This window comes from Fukomys damarensis, unplaced genomic scaffold (genome assembly GCF_012274545.1).
Source record: "Fukomys damarensis isolate Sample0158 unplaced genomic scaffold, DMR_v1.0_HiC HiC_scaffold_24, whole genome shotgun sequence".
NCBI lineage: Eukaryota > Metazoa > Chordata > Mammalia > Rodentia > Bathyergidae > Fukomys > Fukomys damarensis.
The window spans coordinates 381,407-382,139 of NW_022900936.1; positions in this window are offsets into that span (position 1 = coordinate 381,407).

A 733-nucleotide genomic window follows, 5' to 3' on the forward strand; every position below is an offset into this window, starting at 1 on the left:
AGTGCCCACAATGATCAGGAAGCCAAGGGTGCAGGTACAAGCCCCCATCACATGCAAGTGCTGCATGTGTGGCATGACATACCCTTTGCCCCTGGGTCCGCTTGTATGAGATCATCTTATGACAAGCTATGAGTCATGTGGGCAAAATTAATCATTCTTGATTATATAATGGAGCCTTTATAAAAACTCTTTGAGCAGTCTGGGTTGGTGAGCACAACTGAGTGCTGATAGTGGTATGCGTAGAGGGTGCAGAAGCCCATATCTGTCCTACATGTCTTCCATTTGGCTGTTCTTTAAAAATTAATTTTATTGGTACATTTTAGGTATATAACAACATTCATTATTGGAAATTTGTACCTTTACATAATCTTAGTTATTTTTTTTTTCCATTTCCCTAAACTCTCTTCCACCCCTCCATCCCTTGCTATTTACAAAGACTTTTGTTTCCATTTTCTCATGTTAATTCCACTGGCTGGTCTGTATCCTTTATAATAAACTAGTAATCCTAACAGAGCACTTTCCTGAATCATTCTAGCAAATCACCAACCTGAGGTGGAGGCGGTAAGAACTCCCAGGTTTGTAGTTGGGTGGGCAGAATTGTGGGTAGTCTGGCGTGACCATTAATCCTGCTGTCAGCATGTTCGGATTAAGAAAAGCATAGCAGATTAATAGAGCATACTTTTGATGTGTCTGGCTCAGTCATGAAGTTGGGACCTTGTATACTATATATATA